The 9,065-nt window shown below is 46.0% G+C and overlaps 1 protein-coding gene across 4 annotated transcripts in view; it reads right to left on the reverse strand.

Annotated features, from left to right (window-relative positions):
• The window catches only part of SMOC1 (SPARC related modular calcium binding 1), a gene marked incomplete at its 5' end in the record, with an annotated part of 155,549 nt that overhangs the window by 55,801 nt on the left and 90,683 nt on the right, over positions 1-9,065 (reverse strand). The window lies entirely within an intron of this gene.

Consider the following 9,065-nt stretch of genomic DNA (forward strand, 5'->3'; position numbering starts at 1 on the left):
TTGATCACATGGCTTTCTTGAGAAAAGGGCACATGTGATGGGGTTAAGGTGAAAACAAGGCCACTTGTGCCTGCAGATTCTAGTTCTAGATGCCCTGCTGCACCACTGTGTGATCTTCCTCAAGTCTCCGTGATCAGGTCCACGCTGTCTGGGAACAGTAAATAAGAATGAAGCTTGTGGCTTCATTCGGAGTAACTCTCCTTTCTCTCTCAATAGCTGTCATTCTGTCCATGTCCTCCACCCCACCCCACCATCCTTTTCCCACCCACTTTCTACACAAATCAGGGCATCATCCCCCTGCGTAAAACCCCTCGATGACTGGCCATTGTACTCAGGATGGAGATGATGCCGATTTGCACGAGCTTGAGGGCGCCCATGATCTGCCCCCTGCCTATCCCCACAGCCTCATTCTACTCCCAGGTCTCCATACCCACCATTCCAGCCACAAGCTGGAATGAGCCTCTGAGGCTCACAAACACATCCTAGTGTCTCATGATTCTGAACTTTTGTTTGCTCCAACTGGTCAATCTGCCCAGAATACCATTCCCCAACCCATCCCAGCACACTCCCAAACCCTCTGTCTTCCCACCCCATTCATGATGCACCTTCTCCTTGAGGTGCCCCCAGCCTCCCCACCTCCTCTCCCTCCTTCCTCCGACCCTCCACACACCCTGGTTCCCCAAATTCAGAGCCCTTATTACAATGAGCTTAACTGCTGATCTGTCTAGTCTATCTCCCCCATTAGACTGTGACCTCCCTAAGGCAAGGGACTGAACACTGGCTATTTCTATATTCCAAGCATCTAGCACAATGCCTGACGTTTATTGTAGGCATTTGATGAGTTGAATAAATGCATGAATGACCATATTTCCTAAATTCTTGGTCTCCATCCATTCTAAAAATATAACAATTTAAACAGCCCTGCCACATTAAATGTAGACCTCAATTACAAGATGTGTGCCAATTGTGCAGGCATTAAATTGTGCGGAAAAGGTGCCTCTTGGGATCAAGGACACATTAGAATTGAGGATAGACAATAACAGCATACAAACCAAGTGGTGAGGGATACAAGGGGTACAGGGGTAAAGGAGAGATTTGACAGCCTGGGTAAAATCCAGACGTTATCAGCAAGACAGAAAAGCTACAGAAAAGGCTTCTGCTCTCGTGTGGGTACCAAACATCGCAGCTTCCCCCAAAACTAGTTGCTTCATTGAGACCTACCCATAGAAATCAGGATAAGAACAAGATGTAGGGCATCTTGTTCCTACCAGTAAAAACTGAGTGTTTTTATTTACCTCTACTGTCCATGCAGGGAAACTGTAGTCAATGCCTTTACCCCAGGACCATGTTTCACTCCTGCTTCCTCTCGCGGAGACAATCCCTAACCCCGTGGCCATGGTTCCTACCCCAGATTCTCACCCAAGGTCAATGTCCTAAGGCAGGTTAGTGCTACCTTCTGAGGAAGCCTAAGGGTGGAGTGGAAAGAAACCCAGACAGACCTGGGTTTGAATCCTGATCCAGCCAGTTACGAGCTGCCATGTTACTTAGCTCCCTGAGCCCCATCTATAAAATGGGGATAACAGCGCCAAGCCTGAAGGGCTCTGACAATGAAAACAGTGTGAGTCCAGTGCCTGGCACGGGCTGGTGGCCGGATGCAGGATGGCTACGGCAATGATTGCTCTCGGCTGTGTCAGAAACACCCGGCAAGCCGGCCTCCTAGCGGGCCAGAGCTCCCCTGGGAACCCCCAGAGGTTCAGGTGGGAAGTACTGCTGGAAACTTGGAGTTCACCCCTTCAGATTCTGTCCAGCCCACAGGGGATGGCTCTGAGGGAGGACTCCTTGCCAGTGGCAGCATTTTAATGGGGCCTGGCTTGCTGCTTCTTCCTCCTTGGCCAATAATCACCTCTGGGGAAGCCTGTCTCTAGGGCCAGGTGGCCACGCCGACTCACCCCCAGGCCCCTTGGCTCCCACGGCCAAGGCCAGCCTCCCTTTCCGTGAGGATGGTACCCCACCCAAGTCCAGCTCCGAGGCTGCACGGAGCGCCCCTCCTCCTGGGCCTGCAGAGTCCCAGCCGAGGCTGCTGGGGACAGAGCACATGCCTGCAGAAGAGACTGAGACCAAAGCTTTGTTTTGGCGGATTTAATCTGACCTCGCAGCTCAGAAGGTCCCAAGGGCCACATGCTCACTGAGAGCGCCCACTGCATCCGTATGGGCTCGGGGCCACTGCCTCCCAGCCCCCAGCCAGGCCCACAGGCCCAAACACGGGCCCTTTCTCCCCAGGGCCCTCGGCATTTTCCTCAGGCCAGGCTGCAAGGAACAGACTCCAGATGACAAAATCCTCAGGCTGAAAGCTGCTTCCAAGTCCTTCAGCATTTTATAACCGGAATTGAATGAGGAATTGTTGCCATGTTCCTCTGAGGCTTGGAATCCACCGTTATGGGCACACCTGCCCCAGGTGTGCTGCAGGAGAAGGAACAACAGTGAACACAAGAAGACCCAGAGGAGGCAGGCAGGGTCTCTGCCTGCAGGAAGTGCTGGGAGTGCCCAGCAAGGTCACTTCCCTTTGCTGAAGGAGCGCTGAGTGAATGGACCCATGGTTCTCAACTGAGAGGTTGTTTGTAAGTTGTCTTGGGGAGTTTCCAAGATGTCTTCTTGAAGAAAAAGAAGTTACAAGGAGACGGAAAGCAATGGTCACGAAGTCACACTGCAGCCCACCTTCCTTAACTGACCAGCTCTGCCACTTCATTTTAACTGAACCACTGAACTTTCCAGCCCTCTGCAGCTTTGGAAAGGTTCGCAGTCAAACCAAGCTTCAGCCTGTCCATGACTATTTAAAAAGGGGGAGATAATAATACCTCCCTCACTCAGTTGCTGGGAGGATTAAACTACATAATGTAAATAAAGCACTCAGTTCACATGGTAAGTGCCCAGTTAAACTTAGCTATTTATTTTTATTATAATTATGTTATTTTTTAGCCAACTCTCTGTACACTCAAAAAAAGCACAGATTCTCTGGTAGAAACTAAAGAACATTCTATTCTGACCAGCCCCAAGGGAAGGGGTGGTCTGAAATCAGCAAAAAGTGTGAACAAGTTTGAGTAAAGGCAGGGGAAGCTTGTTTTCATATAGAAATAGTTCTGTTACTGTCAGATGAGAGAAGTCAGGTTTCTTGCAGAAAAGCAATCAGGATGTAAATTCTATGGAATCGATGGTTTATATATACGTGATCAAGAGGTAAATCCTACCTAGTTTCACCTTCTCCCTTGCAAATGTATTTATTCTTTTAAATTAGTAAGTAATCCCCTTTGCTCTATCTCTGCCCCACAGCCCACACACCAGCCTCAAACTAATCAACTCTCAGACTTAATCTATGGGCCAAGAGGAGCTGACAAGGCAACTGACTATTTCTAGTGTCTAGCATCTAGTGCAGTTTTCAAATCTCAGGGTTGTTCTAGCCAAAAGGTACAGATACAAACCATGGCATTTGTGCCTACCCCACTCTGGAATATTCTGGGAAGGCTAAAAGGTAAATTGATGGGTCTTCCTTAAGAGACAAAAAGTGTTTTTACATCAACCTAAGTGAGGTTACTCTCTGGTTATACTGTAACTACGCTGTGCATATATATCTGGTACTCCTAAAGGTGCTTTAAAAACAGTGTGTTCTTAGGTAGGTAAATTTCATCTCTGACTCATATACTTAAATATTTTGGGCAAGAAGCCCTTTGCAAAAACAGCCCAGCGGTGTACTTCAGGTCAACCTTTCTGTCCAAATTAAGGCAAATCTGAAATTATTTTAAGCCTGTTACATTAGGTCAACTTGTAGACACCTGGAAGAACGTGGGAGGCTAGCACTCCCAGTGAGTGCAGTTGAGTGACTGATGAGCAGAGGAGAACAGAGCGAACACCAGCTCACAGGGCAAAGCCAATGGGGCTTTGGAGGAAAAAGGGAGACAATGGACCATGTACAGAGACAAGGATCACTCAGGTGCCATGCCCCAAATGGAAAACAACACCTTCTACATTTACAATGACTTTTCAATCACCACCATGACAGACACATTATCTCTTTTGGGTCTCAAGGTCACCCAGTGTGCAAATCTTTCCTAGGAGAGGTACAGGGAGCAGAGGTTACTTGTTCAAATGTTACAGCTAGTTCATAACAGCACAGGAATTCAGATACCGATCTCCAAGCTCTCATAAAATTTCAGAATTGACAGAGCTGGAAAAAGCCTTAGGGATCACCAGTCTCATCCAAACGCTTTACAAATGAGGAAACTGAGACCCAGAGACAAGAGAGGTAGCATCATGGCCAGAACCTAGTCCTGGCAGACAGAAGTACCCCCCAGACCTGGAAGGGAGATGAAGAAAGGCCTGGGTCCCAGTGCTGGTGTCTGAGCGAACTGTCTTTGTGCCCTGTAATTCTCTGGCAGATGGAACTCTCTTGGGGGAGAGGGAGAGGAGGTAAGATAAATATTCAAATCAAGAGTCTTTTGCTCCAGTTTGAGTGAGAGGCCATATCTGGAGTAGTTCGGACAATAGCATGCGGGCCTCTGCTGTGCCCCCCGGCCAGCCTGCTTTCTTCTGGCTGTTCTTGGGGGGCTTCTCAGACAGGGGTCGGATCTTGCATCCTAAAGTAGCTTCTTTGTTGTTGGACTTTTGCTGGTTTTCCTACCAGCTTCCCTAGGAGAATGGTCTCCCTTGAGTGTGTCCACTTCCTTCCCTTCTGGAATGTGAAGCTGCTCTTCCTCCACCTTTATGTCTGTCACTTTGATACAGTGATGAATACAGTTGGTGTCCTATTGGGTGTGACTGGGAATTATTGGAGATGAAAGGGTTCTCTACCGAAATAACTTTGGAATATTGGGTCAAATAAAATTAAAAGATTTCTTGACTGCAGAACTTCTCAGAGCCTTAAATCAGTTCATGATTCAGCTCTGAGAGGAAGATATCATTTGCAGCAATCCATAACTCAATTAACTGTGGGACCCTCCCTTAACTTTGTGTGGGTGAAACCGAATCCCCCTAACACTGAGTTTATTATTTTTAACCTCTCTATCTAAAGCGTTATTCCCTTTCTTGTCCCACCCTTGTTCCCCTCAGGATTGAGGAGTATCAAAGAAAAGGGGGAAACCAAGCAGGACCCTGTGGGGCCCTTCCAGGTACCAAAGCCCCATTTCTTATTTGTAGAAAACTACACTAAACTAAAGGCTTTAGTCTCCTAGGCCTTCCCTGAGTTCCAAAGAGCAGACTCAAGCAGTTACTAATTAGGGAAGTGAGAGAGTACAGAAATAAGGGAAAAGCAGTCAGGCAAGAAAAGTAATGATAGCTTAAACAATACTTCAGTGATAGTAAAACAGAGTCCTAGTTCCTCCTCAAGGGATATACATAACAATCTGACACAAGTCTTTGAGTTGTTCTGCAGAGGATGGTGACTACAAGCTGAATAGAAGCATGTGGACCCCAGACTGGTTGGAACCAGAAAGTTGCTGATTAAGATCCTGAAACATCACCCTGTTACCTCACCACCAACCAATGAGAAGAAAGTCCATGAGCTGCAAGCCTCACCCCAAATGTTGCCTTTAAAAACCCTTCCTTGAAAGCTGTCAGGGAGTTCAGATCTTTTGAGCGTGAGCTGCCCATTCTCTTTCCTTGGCACCCTGCAATAAATGCTCTACTTTCCTTCACCATAACCTGGTGTCAGTGGATTGGCTTTGCTGCACATGGGTGAGGGCAAATGGACCCAAGTTTGGTTTGGTAACACAGGGAGCATTCCATGGTAGTACTAGTGTTTTCTGAAACACGATTTTTTTCAAAAAAAAAAAAAAGAAAGAAAAAGAAAACAAAAAGCAGTATAATGAAGTGCAGGGCCTTGCTATATTTCTCTGCTTTTCCCAGTCATACTTTCTCACTATCCAGGTATCAGGCTTTCATTTAGTTTACTCTTTTTTGAAACAATTTTCCTCTGGCAAATCCCCACCTCCTTTTCTGTAATGCTTTCTCATGCCCTATCTATTAAGAAATCCATCCTGAATTGCCTTAGACCTTCATTGACAACTGGGATCCCCTCCAAGGCACCTCTACCCTGCGGCTACATCACCCCATTCCCACCCCTTTTCTTTGCACTTCTTTTGTAAAATAGAAAAATGTGAACCATATGCAAAGGGACAGGCTTGATTCAGCATTCTTCTAGCAACTACCAAACTTGTAATGAAATGACTACTATCATGTACCGGAACATCTCCTAGTGGGAAAAAGTTAAACTAAAAACAGAAGGCATGTGGCTATTTCTCTAACTCTCCTTGGCAGTGGGAGTATGAGAACTTTTTTTTTTTTTTTTTTTTTTATAATCTTCCAGTTGCTCCAAATCGGTTAGTAGGTTTTTTGGATTAAGCTAATGCACAGTGATAGTTAAGCATCTTGCAGTAGATCCACCCAGTAACTTTGTTTCAGGGCAGTATTTTTAGCAGGCACATTTTCCTTTTGTCTGCATACTCTATAGGACCTCTAAGAAATTGTTTTTCCATGGGTGCCATGTACCCTGGCTGGATGACTGAGTCCCTGGGCCATCTGAGGTTGCCACTCATCCCCCTAGAACCTCTCTCTCCATCAGAAGCTGCAGGAGAACATTGTTTATTGCATTCACAGTAAGATTTACCTGGAGGGCTTATGAAAACAGATTCCTGGGCCCCACCCACAGAATTTCTGGATTCATTTGTTCTGGGGTCATCTGGGTGACATGCATTTCTAAGAAGTCCCCAAGGGATGCTGCTGCTGGTTCGGGGACCACACTCCAAGAACCAGTGTTTTAAAAGACACTTCGTCACTCTATCCTTTCTGGCATTTATCATGAACTACTCAAGAAACAAATACTTTTCTAGGTGGGAATTTGGGAGCAAGGGGCCTTGGGACAATACTTCTCTCCAAAGTTTTTCTGTTCCCGTTGTTCTGATGACATGTGGTCTTTTAATTCATGGGTCTAGTGATTCGTGGCATTAAATCTTCTGGGTGATTTCACACATGGAAGAAAGTTTGATTGCAGTGAGACGAGCAGGGGAGACAGGAGGGATGGTGTAATCCTTTTGGTCTGGCTAGCATGAGCTGTTTCTCCCTCTGTTTAGAAGAGGTTATCCCACAAACTTCCCCCTCATCTTTAGTCAGGTCTGGCTGAGAAGCAACAGGATGCAGAAGAAAAAAAACATGGCTTTGGAGTCAAAATTAGCTGGGTTTAAATACCATCTCTGTGTAACTTTGGCAAAGTCACTTAACCTCTCTGAGCCTATTTATGAAATAAGGCTAATGGTGCCTACCTTGAAGGTTACTGAGAAGACAAAATGAGACAAGATATACAAAGCATCTAAAATAGTGTCATGTGTATAGTATGTACTCAGCACAAGCAGATTTCATCCCTTTCCCCTTCCGTTTTACAGAGAGGATGTAGGTTGTAACTTAAAAGCACTGCTATTCTTGCTGGCTGTAGACACTGTCTCCTGCTCTATGCCAAGTCTAGGGAGGACTGTCTGCTGGGGAATGAGGGATTTTCCTTTTAGAGTATTTGCCTCGTCCTCCAGATTTCAATGGAGAAGATGCAAGGAAGGAAGATAATCCCTCAATTTCAAATCCTCCTAAATGTGGGAGTCCTTGTTGACTATGGTTTTTATGAGTCAATGGTGTAATGTGGTTGCCAACGTGATATTAGTCAAGCAGTAGTGTGTTTAGAACAAGAGATAATCCCATTCTTCCCCAAGCTGTTTATGACCGCATCTGAAATACTGTGTCCAGTTTGGGGAAGGACACTCTATAAGGGGCACCTTAGCAAACTGAATTAAGAGGAAAGAGGCCAGGAGGAAAGAGAGACATAAAACCCTGTGATATGGGAATGAGCGATAGAACTAAAGATCTTTGCCAGGGTGAAAAGAAATATTTGTTGGCTATAAGACAGGATTTCACAAGGACATAATGGTGTCTGTCTTCAGATCTTTCTGTGGAAAGTGTGATTTCTATGGAATCTGTAATTTCCTTAGCTAGAATGGGGGTCAGCTGTTGGAAATTACAACTTTCAAGTCAATGTAGGGAAGGAATTTCCAACTAAATTGTCCCAAAATGCATTATGTTGTCATTGGTGGTAATAAGTTTCCTGTCTTTGGTGGCAATCAAGCAGAAGATAGAGGACTGCTTGGTGAGAGACTGTCCCTGGATGTGGTGGGTCAGGGAGAGGAAGGAGATGAACCAGATACATCTGAGGTCCCCTGTGACCCAAAAGTTCTGTGATTTTACAACTGTGCCCTAAGTTGAACTTTCGCTGGTTAAGAGTAAGGTGGAAATTTATGAACTGGTACCTAATTGTCAGTGTTAGGACCATTTTTCCAAATACATGATGAAAAACATTTTTTGTATTTTCCAAAAAGTGCGAACACCATCCCCTCCACCACACACATAAAGGTATTTTTTAAAATCTTAGTGTTAGGGCTTCAGAGACACAAAAAACTTTACTTTCTTGACTTCTGCCCTCCGATTTGGTGCCTAAAATGCCCCAGGTTTTGTAAACAGCAAATATGACACATCTTGTTCATTCACTTCTATTTCCATTTGAGGGGGAAGATATCAAATACGTTTTTACTTTTTAAAAATATCCAATGGGGGTACCCTCAAGATGGCGGAGGAGTAAGATGTGAAGATCACCTTCCTCCTCACAAATACATCAGAAATACATCTACACGTGGAACAACTCCTACAGAACACCTACTGAACGCTGGCAGAAGACCTCAGACTTCCCAAAAGGCAAGAAACTCCCCCACGTACCTGGGTAGGGCAAAAGAAAAAAGAATAAACAGAGACAGAAGAATAGGGACGGGACCTGCACCTCTGGGAGGGAGCTGTGAAGGAGGAAAGGTTTCCACACACTAGGAAGCTCCTTCGCGGGTGGAGACTGCGGGTGGCGGAGGCGGGGAGCCTCGGAGCCGCGGAGGAGAGCACAGCAACAGGGGTGCGGAGGGCAAAGCGGAGAGATTCCCGCACAGAGGATCAGTGCCGGCCAGCACTCACCAGCCCAAGAGGCTTGTCTGCTC

Source organism: Grampus griseus (genome assembly GCF_964374135.1).
Source record: "Grampus griseus genome assembly, chromosome: 2".
Classification (NCBI taxonomy): Eukaryota; Metazoa; Chordata; class Mammalia; order Artiodactyla; family Delphinidae; genus Grampus; species Grampus griseus.